Here is a 12,030-nt window from a genome sequence, read left to right on the forward strand (position 1 = left end):
CAATGTGATTGCGATCAGAAAGTCGACCATGAAAGCCGCCTCGTTTGCAGTCTGCGTCATTCCCCTGCGTGGGGTTTGAGTCACAGCTGCTTGGCTGGGTGCAGGACGCTAGGAGGGTGGGCACTGCAGAGGCCAGAGCGGTCAGCCTGGGGCATCCCCCACCTCCCCGGCCTCTCCAGCTGGCCCGAGAAGCCTGCAGACTGGAGCCGGTGAGTTATTCAGGTGGCTTCCCCCCCACACCGCCTGCACCCGGGCCTGGCGAGGCGAAGGCCTCGAAATGCAGACACTGAAATCCACCCAGCCCGAGGAGGCAGCGAGGAAGAATTCCTCCGTTGACCCCGCGGTGTCGACACCGGGGCAGAAGTCGGCTCGGCTCACTTGACATTGTTCACGGCCCTCCGTGATGTGGCTACGCTGGCCTAACATTGTATCGTAGACTAGTCCACGGGCGAAGAGGACAGGGCGCTCAGCCTTGACTGGCCAATACGTGGGGCAGCTGGTGCCAACGTCACGGGGCGTATTGTGGGCTCCTGGCCATGCGAACCCAGGCTGCGCTCGTCGACCGCTTTCCGGGGGAGACTTTCCAAAGCGGCTCTGTCTCCCCGGAGCTCACGGCCCATTTTCAGAAGCAATTTAAGTGCTTTGAAAAAACTTGCCCTCTCTCCCTCCCTGGCCACCTGACCGCCCGCTGCCGCTGGCAGTGCCCGCTAGCAGCAAACCCTCCCCTACCTTCTCCAGCCTGCCGTTTGGAGAGGTGAAGCAGGGGAGCAAGAGGAAATGACCCCGCCAGCGGCTGTAAGGCCAACGACCGCTCCCTTCCCAGCGAGCTGATGCTAATCTCATTTCTCGCCTCACTCGCTGCCTTGTAAAACGCACCCGGAGTTGAACGGGGAGGGGGGGAGGAGGGGGGGAGGCAGGTCCTTGGTTACGCTCCGGCTTCTGCGGGCACAGCCGTACAGGGCAGCGCTGCTCTCTGGTGTAAATGGGCAGGGGAGCGAAGAATCGGGCCCCACGACTTCAACTCTTGAACTTAGAATCAGAGGCATGTGGGGCTGAAAGGGGCCGTGGGTCCAGTGCCCTGCGCTGAGGCAGGGCCAAGCGACCCCAGACCAGCCCTTTCAGGGGTTGGGCCAACGTGCTCTTAAAACCCTCCAGGGAGGGGATGCAGGAGTGCAACGAACATGTTAGTTGTTTGCAGGCTGTGGTCATGTCAGTGCCGTATACGAGAGAGGGATGTGTGTGTGTGTGTGTGTGTGTGTGAGAGAGAGAGAGAGAGAGAGAGAGAGAGAGACAGGATTCTCGTAGTACGAAGAGAGAGTGGTACATTCCCCTCCCTCCCCGCCAAGTGGAGGAGCTGAATCCAGTGGCCCCATCAGACCATCTAGCCAAAGGGCCTCAGCCCGCTCCACAAACCTGGGAGTTTTACAGATGGGGAAACTGAGGCACAGAGGCCAACCTGCTTAAAAAGTGGCCTGGCAGGGCTCTGGAAATCTCAGACATCTTACGCTGAGCAGCCAACTCTCTCAGGCAGCGAGGACAGATGACTAGCCAAAGCCCCCCGGGAGTCGGGGCAGAGGTGGAGGTCAATGCCTTGACCCCAGACCTAGCCTTCCTCCAGCCCTTCCAAATCCCCTGCTCGCTGGCGGCCTTCTCCGTTTGCCTCTCGCTAGCACGCTGGGCAGACGGAGCTCGCCTCTGCGGCTGGCCGGCCACGGTCCTAAGAGACAAACAACCGTGCGCAGCTGAGCAGCCTCGGCCGGCTTCCTCCTCTGTTATTAGCCACAACCCTTTGCGATTTCCCTCTGGGTCCGGATGACCTCGGGGGAGGGAACCGAGCGCCCCCCAGCTGCTCCACGAGGGGCTTGCGAGCCCCCTGCCAAGCCCCCCTCCGCCCTGCGTCCCAGCCGGGGAGACCCAGCACGTTACCTCATGCGGGGTGACGTCTCTGCGGGCGCAGCTCGGCCCTCGCCGGCGGGACAAGGAGCCAGCAGGCTCGGTTCCCTCTCCCGGGGCCGGGACAGGGAGCTGGGCATGGATCGAGCTACGCTGCCTCCATCCGGCTGGGAGAAGATACAGATTAAAGATGGGGGGGGGGAATCCCCCTTCTCGCTTCCTTCCTGCCCTCTGTGTGTCTTGGCTTTGTGTGAACTTCCTGTCATTTGCTCGCAGAAGCTGGGTGCGTGGGATGGGGAGGGGCCCAGGCGGGCTGGAGGGGAGAGCTGCTGAGCACGGGGGGCTAGGACCGAGCTGGGGTTCTGCTGCACCTGCTTAGGCGCTGGTTCTGCAGCTGCCCCCTGAGCCCAGGTTTGTCTGGGCGGAGTCGGGCCCCACGGTACCATGCTGGGGTGCGGGACGACTGCTCTGCCTGACTAGCCCCCGTGTTGGCAGCATCCCCAGGCCTGAACAGCAGGGCCGGCTCCAGGCACCAGCTTAACAAGCAGGTGCTTGGGGCGGCCAAGGGAGAGGGGCGGCACCTGAGGCAATTCGGGGGCAGCAGGTCCCTCACTCCCTCTAGGAGCGAAGGACCTGCCGCTGAACCGCCGCCAGGGGGCGGCAGAAATGCTGGAGCCGGCCCTGCTGAACAGCCACCCCGGCCCCTCTGAAGGGGGTCCCTGCAGGCCCATGCTAGGCCCGTTCCAGGTACAAAGAGCGGCTGCCGAGCCAGCCCCTGGGAGCTGAGGCTGCTCTGACATAGGGGCTCAGTTCTGCAGCTCTCCACTGAGTCCGTCCCAGCCACCCGAGGTCTCCCGGTGACCCCCAGTCTCTGAGTGGCGGAGGCACATGGAGGGCACGTTCTCTACCAGAGCCGTGGTCTGGGCACGTCCCCCAGAGACCCCGCGGGACCCCTTGGGATCCAGCCACGTGGGCTCCGAGCAGCCTCGCCCTGCTCCTGCCGTGGGATTTGAAGTGTGGCACAGGCCGTTCGAATCAAAGCCCTGAGGCTCGGTAGGGAGGGGATGGGCTCTGCGGTGCACGGGGCCTGCTCCTGCAGCCCCAGTGTGAGGCCCGGGCTGGATTCTTTGGGGGCCCCAGTGGAGCCTGGAGGAGGGGGCTCTCCTGAGCTCCAGCATCACAGCAGCTTCCCCCTGCTGGGAGCCATGGACCAGATGCTGCTGGACGCGGCCAGCGTGTCTCCCTGCAGCCGGCGAGGGTCCCTGGCATGGCCAAAGGGGGAGGGAGGGAGCCCCCAGGGGCTTCCTGTTGAGCTGGGATGTGAGCGCGGCCGTGCCGAGCTAGTGCGTGGGAGGGCCTGACCGCAGAGCATGGCAGGGAGAGCGGCTTTCCTGTCTCAGCTGCAGCCGCTTTGCTGTGCGCGCCGGTGGGAGGGAGACATCGAGCCGGGTCTGGGCCAGAATCCACGCTCCAGAGAGCCACACGCGTCGTGGGCTGCTTGGAGCTCAGCTCTGCAACGCCGGGGCTAAGGAAGCCGGGTGAGAGTGGGAGGGGAGAGCCCCTGCCTAGGACAGGGCAGGTAAGACAGGTGAGGACGCAGGGGACGCGAGAGGGTCGGGAATGGGATTGCACAGGCTTGGGCTACACTTCTATGGCTGCCCCCGACTGCTGGAGCTGTGCCAACCAGCCCCAGTGTAGACGCAGCTACGGCGACAGAGGGTGTTTCTAGACCGGCAGAAAAACTCCCTTGGGTGCCCGTGGCGTCCACACGAGGGGGCTATGTTAAAGAGTTGAGAAAACAACGTCAGGAAAACATTTGAAGCTGGGTTTTTATTCAGGATTTGAAATGGAACCAGTTATTTAAAAAGTTCAGGGGGGCACCCAGAGGGTGGCGGGGGGGCAGGAGTGTGTGTGTGTGTGTGTGTGTGTGTGTGTGTGTGTGTGTGTTTTTTTCCTTTTTGCTTTTCTGGATTTTTTTTTTGCCACAAAGCTGCAAGGTTTTGAAAATTTCCAAAGAGGAAAATAGGAAAACTTAGTGGGGGTGGGGGGGAGAAAACAGCAAAAAAATACCCCCCCCCCCGTGCCATTCATTCTGTTGCATTCATAGCAATAAAGGATTGTGGGGGGGGGGGATGTATGTTGAGGGGGGGACGACAGACAACTTTGAAATTTCCCCGGTTTAGAACAGCAAAACATGCATTTCAATACAAAACCAAACACCCCCCCCACCACCACCACCACCAATCCCCAGTGCAAAAGTTTCTGTCAGGAAATGCTGACCAGGGGGCAGTTACTGGTTGGCCCCCAGCCCTGTGCAGTAGAGGCTCTGACCACTAGATGGTGCCACTCTCCTGCAGCTGCCCCCAGGGCTAAGCTAAGTGCCACAGAAGCAGCTGGCAGGGCTCTGCCCTGGCATTCCCCCTTCTCCAACCACATGCTCCCTTGCGCCCTGATCCCGGGGCCGGGGCTGCCTGCGGGGCCCGAGACATGGGCGACGCTCTGCCGGGATTCTGCGCAGGGGGACGGGGCTGGAGACGCTCCAGATGCCCTGGCTCTTTCCTCACAGAGACCAGAGGCGTTAGCAGTTCTGCCCTGGCGCTGGGACCCCGTGGATGGTGGGGGTGACAGAGCGGACTCCTGCCCCCACCTTTAGGAGCAGTCTGCGTACAGAGGCTTGTCCCATGGCAGCTCCATGGTCTGGGGCTGATTGGCCTAGAAACGAACAGCTGCTCTCTGTCCACGGGGCAGGCGCAGCGGCTGGGCAAACTTCACAGCCCCCTCCCTGCCCCACACATGCTGCTCACCTGCTGGAGGGGCTCGGGCGGGACGGGGTTTGGTGGATCCGTGCCCACTCTGCTGTGGCTACCCAGGAGGGCGCCGATCTATGAAAGCCGATTCCCCCCTTGGGCATCTACAGTCCCGGCTGGGAGATGCCCCCCCGCGCACCCCAAGTTAGCAGCCGCAAAGCCCATGGCGGCTCGCTGAGCTGGTGTCTGTGCTGTGATCGGTTCAATGCCTTTGCCAGCCCATAACGTCACATGCACAGTCGCACGGGGGGCCGCGCGTCGGTATCTGAACTGCTACGACCCCCCTGGGAGAGGAGCCGCAAAGGGGGAAATGCAGGGGTCGCCCCCCAACAGATTTTAAGCCATGGGAAGGTTGTTTCGAGCCCCCTCCCCCTTGCTTGGTTTCCCTGCCTCCTGCTCCCTGCTGGGTCTCGGGGTGGGGAACCTCTTCAGAGCAGTCCGGGGGGTTCGGCATGTGCAGAGGAGCGCCCGGCGTAGAGATGTGTGCTTTCCTTTCCACCCCCCTGGGGCCTGCGTCCGAGGTCGCTTGCCCTGCTCTCGGTTGAAACACGAGGGGCCTGATTCACTATTGCCCAAGTGCAAGACACGCCCACGCTGGCTGGGTGATACTCCCTTTGCACGGATGATACCGACCCCGGCGATACTGACGCTGTGGGAGCCCCATGCAGCGTGGCTGTATTGGTCCCAGGATATTGGAGAGACAAGGCGGGACCACCCTTGGCCATCGCCAGGTCCTGCGGGTGCTCACCCCCCACACACACACGCGCAGGCCCGGCTTGGCTCTGCAAGGGCAGCCAAAGGCCGTTTCCCAGGCCGCAGCTTCCAGGAAGGAAGGCAAGTGTGCCCCAAGCAGACGCTCTCGGCAGGTGTGTGACGCAGCCGGAATGTACCTGATTGTCTGGTGCAGGAAGGGAGGCGAGGAAGCAGGGGTGGGAGAATCGCTTTCGTGCCTGGGCACTGAGTCACTGGGCTGCTTGCAGCCTGGCTTGCAACAGGGAGCTCCTTACATAAGAGATGTGCTTTCTGCTGGGTTTCCCCCTGGGCAGGTGTGTCAGCGCTGGGCTTGGGGGGGGGGAGGCATTGCAGGTGCTTTGACTCATCTGCTGGGGGAGACAAGCGCAGGGAGCCCCGTGACAGGCAGCGGCCTGCAGGGACGGGGATGGGCCTCTGGCTGGCTCTGCTCCCTGCTCTGGTGCTGCAGGAAGGGTGAGGGGACTGGGCGGGGGAATCATGAGCCACTGAGCAGCTCACATTGGGCAGCAAGACTGGCGGCCGCTCAGGACTTGCTGGTGAGCAGGGGAGCGAACCTGATTGCAGGGGAGGCAGTGTGGTCTAGTGGCTAGACTAGAGCACAGGGCTGGGAGTCGGGACTCCTGAGTTCTATTCCTGGCTCTGGGCCACTCTGTGATCTGGGGCCAGTTGTTGCCTCGCTCTGTGCCTCGGTTTCCCCAAACGGAGGCAATGATCCGTAGCTCCATTGTAAGGCACTTGGGGGGCCCCCAGAGGAAACGCCAGGGGCGGACTCGGTCCCTAGCCGAGTGACTTTCTTGACTCCAGCCTACAAAGACGTGGTCAGTGGGCGGAGGGGAGATCACGCAGGCTGGGCAGCATCGGTACAGGCTCCTTGGGTCCTTTAAGGGGAGAGAGGGCTCAGGTCCCCTGCGGCACAGTTAACCCACCTCCCCAGGTGGGGAAAACGAAGGTCATGTGCTAGGTGGGTCATGTGACCCAATCAGGCCCCTGGGGGGGATAAGGGAGAGGGCTGGGGCAGATCTTGAGAGCCCCAAGTTGTCTAGTGGCCCCAGCTCTGGCTCCTCTGCGGGGGGGAAGGACTCCAGGTAGGAACACTTGGGTGTAGCCATGGCAGGGTGAAGGGCCCCTGGACGGGGCAGACGTGGCCATGAACTCGGTGGTGGCGGGAGATTGCCTGGGGAGCTGGAGGGTTACGTTGACCAGTTTGCATTAATAAACCAGCCGCTGGCCAGGCTGTGAGAGCCTTTGTGTGGCTTTGGGGGTGCCCAAAGGGTCCCTCTGTGCCATGGGGGGGCGGGTGGTCTCCCCTCTGACACTCCTGCTTTATTGAGGACCGTGGGTGGCAAGTTTGTAGAAATTTTGGTGGTGTCCAGAACCCACTCTGCCCCCCCCCCAAACTCTGCCCCCCACCTGCCTAAGGCTCTGGGAGGGAGTTTGGGTGGGGGGAGGAGGTCTGGGGTGCAGGCTCCGGGCTGGGGCAGGGGGTGGGTATGCAGGAGGGGGTGAGGGGTGCAGGCTCTGGGATGGAGTTTGGGTGCAGGCTCTGGGTTGGGGGTGGGGGCGTAGGAGGCGGTGCGGGGTGCAGGCTCTGGGAGGGAGTTTGGGGATAGGAGGGGGTGCAGGGGTGAGGGCTGTGGGGCTGACATTTCATGGCTGGCCAAGAGCTGCTGCCCCTTCCCTGGGCTGGGCTAGGAGCACTGGACCTGGCTGCTGAGGGAGGCTGTGGAATCCAGGCCAGGGGGGCTTTTTAAGAACCGGTTAGATCAGGACCTGTCAGGCAGGGGGTGCTCAGTTTACTTGGTCCTGCCCCAGTGTGTGGGGGGCCTTGCTGGCCTCTCAAGGTCCCTGCCAGCCTAGATTTTATAGGGCCAGTCCTGATTTTTTGGGTCTTCCTTATATAGGCTCCTATAAACCCCCACCCCCCCGACCCCATCCCAATTTTTCACACTTGCTGTCTGGTCACCCTACGGCCAGCCTGATGTTTCCATTATTTTGCCCCCATTTGTCAACTCCCGAAGCAGCTTCCCGCTGACTCAGGCACTGGCGAGGACGGGCCATGGGAGCGGACCTGCTGCCTAGCGATTCTCTCTGGAGCTCCGCGGGCTCTTGGGAACAGGCTGGGAACAGCAGATTTGCCTGTCCCAAACCCCAGCCTGCTCTGGGCTTGCAAGCCTCACTTGGCGCGAACGACTCCTGGCTAGCGAGCCAGACCCTGAGATCTCACTGTCTCTGGCCTTTGTCCATCTAGGGATGTCCTGGCTGCCCCCCGAAACTGCCCTGCGGCCCAGGGCTAGCACTCTGATGCCCTGCCATTTCAGCTAACGGAGAATCTAGAGCATATGACACACAGCAGAGCAGTTCTGATTCTATCCAGCAGGGGCCGTTGCAGGTACACTCTTGGTATGTCTCTGAATTACTAGCTGCTCCCCGGACTCCCTTCTCTTGCAGTTACCCGTGAGGGGAGTTAGAAATGTGCTTTAGGTGCTCACATCAGTGCCTTCGCTGAAGCACTGAGACTGTCCACCCAGGTAAAGCAGGAGGTTGATTCTCCGAGATTCCCCCGCGTCTCCTGGTGACTTCTGAGCGCCCACAGCTCCAGCAGCACCCCTGCGACTCAGGCCCATAAGAACCAGATTCCAGGGAGTGGTACTTTAGCTCTGCCTAGCTGGCTGAGTGCCTGGGCCAGCTGCTATTGACCTGGGGGTCGGCAGGCTTGAGCTCAGTGTGTTTATTGCATGTTTACTCAGGAGAGATGCTGGGAGGGGGCAGCTGGGTCAGGAGAAAGGTCCCCCCCCCCCCCCCCCCCAGGCGTTGGTTTCTGAACCATAAGATACTGATTCAGCAACAGCACTCTGCTCCCGGAGCTATGTCCACAGCACCAAAGAGCTGTTGTGTGCTGATAACCCCTTGAGCCCGGGAGCTTGGCAAACATGAATTCATCCAGTCTTTCCATCTCCCCTTTGCAGACACCCCGTCCGATGGGTCAGGTCTGGGCGATTCCCCAGCCAAGCTCAGCAAAAGAGCGAAGAATAGAACCCAGGCGTCCTGGCTCACATGGATGGATCTGTTGAGGCGGCAGAGGGACACTTAGCCCCTGTAGTGGAGTCATTACCACCAGCTGAACTGGCTTCTCTAGCTTTTTGCTGTGCCAGGAGCGGCCCCCCCGAGCCCGGTTCCTTTCCGGAATGACCTCCTTGACAATCGATCCGGTTGCTTTGGAAGGAGAACTCTGCCAGCGTGTTTATTAAAAACCCCTTGGCAATAGGGAAGCAGGAAGCTGTCTGCATTGGCAGCCTGCTCTGCTCCCAAGCTCGGAGCTGCAGCCAGGCGAGCGGGGCTTTTGTGTGACTGCGGGCGATTAAGTTTCGGAGCTGCTGTTTATGTTGTGTGGTTGCCACATGTTCGCCTGGGCGCTTCCCTTTCATGTGGATGCCTGGGCCTGGGTTCTGATCTTGCTCACAGCTGGCGTAAGCCCACTGAAGCCCGTGGGTTTGAGGATGAGTGGTGGTGGTGGTGGTAACGCCCAGCAGCCCCGGCCACGGAGCAGGACCCTGCTGCGCCGGGTGGGGTACAAACCGAACCCAAAGCACTCTCTGACGCCGAGGTAACTATGCGCCCACTGAAGTCAATGATGTTGCTTTCTATTTACACCAGTCCGTGGGAGCAGCATTTGACCCCTAGATGCCCTCCTGACCCCTCAGAGCTCCCTGCCAGGCAGGTCCCTGTCCCTGGCTTACATTGGTTATCCTAAATCCTTCCACTCATAAAACAATCCACTGCGTCCCAGAGCCTCCCGAGGCCAGCCGTTCTATTTGAAATGCAGGGATTTCTCCCCTCTCTGTGCCCTGCCTGGTTAGGCTGAAAATGCCCCGCGATAGTGGGCTGAATCCAGCCTTGGGATCCCCCTGAGGGTGCCAGCGGCTGCCATATACCTGCCTCCGAGTGCAGGAAAGGACTAAGATGGGCATTCTGGAGTGGTCGGAGCTGGGGTTAACATTTCAGCAGGTGTTCAAACCTCATGCTTCAGGGCACAAAACAATCCCCAGCAGGGGGCAGGAAGGAATTGTGCATGTGCTACACAGCTGGATGAATGATGGCGTTTTTCACGGCTTCCTCTGGCCAACTTCAGATGCACTCTCTGGGGGTGAGGAGACAAGTCATCGGTCCCTCCTGGGCAGCGGGGGCGGGGGTGCTAGCGCCACATATTTTTACGTGATCTATCAATTCAGTCTTTTATTTCACTTTCTCTTCTGCTCCTCCTGTGTCCTGGCCGGGTTTCTTCCTGCCAGCCCCAGCAAGAGCAAGGAGGGTAAGCTTGGAGGACTACCTATATCCCAGGCCGGAGAGAGGCGCTGTCTGCCTTCGTGGGCTGGTGGAACTGAGCAGGAGAGGGCTGTGTGGTCTGTTAACCCCAGATTGGCTCACCTGCCAGGGGTTGGTAGTGGAATGTAGGGGAGCTGGGGGTAGCCCCTGGGACACTGCACCCCATAGTCTTCACAGCAGTATTATTATGGTATGATTATGGCATAATTCTGATGTATTTTATGCCAGATAGATCATGTGACAGATGGTTGGAAAGGTTCTGATTTACTGAATCTGGTTATTCTATTTGTACGCATGTCTCATTTTTGTATCTGAAGTTAGGAATATTGACTATGTAGCTCTATTACAAATGTGTTTACACTTGGGCAACGCCCACGAGGTAAAAGCCTGTCTGTCTAGATGGCCGGCTGGGAGGGGCTCATTCACGTTAATGAACCATTAGGGAGAACAATAGGCCTTGGCAGAAGCTTATTTTCTCCCCCCTCGGGATCTTCCTGAGGACACTACAGACAGGCTCTGCGCAATGGCAGCTGTGACACTACCGGGACATGTGACCTGGGGCTGGACTCCATCTTGGGATAGGCGTGTTTTCCCACTGACTGGCGTGGGAACCAAGCTTTGGAACCAAGGGTTCCCGCCATATGCAGAAGCTACATAAGGCAGGGGAATGATATCGTGGTTCTTCACTGACTCCCCACCCAAAGAGACTCCTGGAAACACCTGAGGAACAAGGACTGACCTGGGGGAAGAGCTGGACCCAGGTTAGAGGGATTTTTAGCCTGTGAAAGGAACACCTGGGGGGTTTAAGCTGTAAGCCAGTGCAGCTGGCCCCTGACGAATCTCTGCAGCCTGCTTGAATCATTATTTAGGGTGAGGCTCTGCTACTCATATCCGACCTATGTAGTATATTAAGCTTAGTTTGCATGTTTTGTTTATTTGCTAGGTAATCTGCTCTGATCTGTTTGCTCTCCCTTATAATCACTTAAAATCTATCTTTTGTAGTTAATAAACTTATTTTTGCTTTGTCTAAAACCAGTGTGTGGGAGTCATAACTCAGGGCAGAAAGCTGTTGCGTATCCTTCTCCACATTGCGGGAGGGGACAAATTTCATGAGCTTACGCTGGACAGATCTGTGCCACGCAAGACGGTATCATTTTGGGTTTACACTCGGGGGGGCACTTGAGTAGCTGGGTAGTTCCTTAGCTGTAGCTGTCTGTACCACAGCGTCTGTAGGTACTGCAGCAGGGTGTGTCCCTACCTGTGCGTGGGCTTGGCAGGCTGGTCACAGCAGTACAGTGTAAAGGGAGCCCAGGCTGGTGGGGCAGAGGGTCAGTGGTACCCCAGTTCCAGGTGGTACCTCAGCCCCCTCAGTCCTTTAGATGCCCCCAGAACCTAGCAGAGCAGCCGGGTACGTTGCTAGGACTGCCGTGGCTGCGTATAGTGAGGAAACACGGTTCTCCAGAACCCAGCTGTGGCCTGGAGGCTCCCTTGTGTTCTTTATCATAGAATGTCAGGGCTGGAAGGGACCTCAGGAGGTATCTAGTCCAATCCCCTGCTCAAAGCAGGACCAATTCCCAACTAAATCATCCCAGCCAGGGCTTTGTCAAGCCTGACCTTAAAAACCTCTAAGGAAGGAGATTCCACCACCTCCCTAGGTAACCCAGTCCAGTGCTTCACCACCCTCCTAGTGAAAAAGTTTTTCCTAATATCTAACCTAGACCTCCCCCACTGCAACTTGAGACCATTGCTCCTTGTTCTGTCATCTGCCACCACTGAAAACAGTCTAGATCCATCCTCTTTGGAACCCCCCTTCAGGTAGTTGAAAGCAGCTATCAAATCCCCCCCTCATTCTTCTCTTCTGGAGACTAAACAATCCCAGTTCCCTCAGCCTCTCCACGTAAGTCATGTGCTCCAGCCCCCTCATCATTTTTGTTGCCCTCCACTGGACTCTTTCCAATTTTTCCACATCCTTCTTGTAGTGTGGGGCCCAAAACTGGACACAGTACTCCAGATGAAGTCTCACCAATGTCGAAAAGAGGGGAATGATCACGTCCCTCGATCTGCTGGCAATGCCCCACTTATATAGCCCAAAATGCCGTTAGCCTTCTTGGCAACAAGGGCACACTGCTGACTCATATCCAGTTTCTCGTCCACTGTAACCCCTAGGTCCTTTTCTGCAGAACTGCTGCCTAGCCATTCGGTCCCCAGTCTGTAGCAGTGTTGTGTAGAGAGCGAAGACTCACCAGCTGGAGGA

This window comes from Emys orbicularis, chromosome 24 (genome assembly GCF_028017835.1).
Source record: "Emys orbicularis isolate rEmyOrb1 chromosome 24, rEmyOrb1.hap1, whole genome shotgun sequence".
NCBI classification, from domain to species: Eukaryota; Metazoa; Chordata; order Testudines; family Emydidae; genus Emys; species Emys orbicularis.